This window comes from Rhincodon typus, unplaced genomic scaffold, assembly GCF_021869965.1.
Source record: "Rhincodon typus isolate 14 unplaced genomic scaffold, sRhiTyp1.1 hic_rhity00010183, whole genome shotgun sequence".
NCBI lineage: Eukaryota > Metazoa > Chordata > Chondrichthyes > Orectolobiformes > Rhincodontidae > Rhincodon > Rhincodon typus.
The window spans coordinates 10-534 of record NW_025975821.1 but is presented as its reverse complement, the minus strand read 5'-3'; positions in this window follow the sequence as shown (position 1 = coordinate 534).

Genomic DNA, 525 nt, shown 5'->3' with positions numbered 1-525 from the left:
CAGATATAATCATCAGTCATGCTGAAATTTTCCCTAACCTCCCATATGAGACAGGAAGAGCACATCACTCTACTAAAGACCATCTCTGCACCTTAATATACAGACCCAGAAATTACCACAGTCTTGCTGCTCTGAAAACACTGCTCGAGGATATCTTAATACTTATCTTTTGTATTTCAAAAAAATTGAGACAGATCTGGGTAAAACCAAAGAAACCTCACCCTACCACTACTATAAATTTCCAAAAAAAACAGATTGAACCAACATTTAGCTGATCAGACTGTGAAATGTTGACACTCTCAACTGTAACTAGTTCCCATATTGAGGTCTTTCCAGGGTCAGCTGTAAAATTGCACTGTTTGTTTGTTCTTTTTTTTTTGTTGTTGCACTTTGGACCTATTCTCCGACCTCCCATGTGTTCTGTCCCGAAACTGTGACTCCTGCCTGACACAATCCTGATTCACCTGTAGTGTGTCTGCAAAATTTCAAATGACAGAGAGAAAGAATCATGGAAGGATATGATCA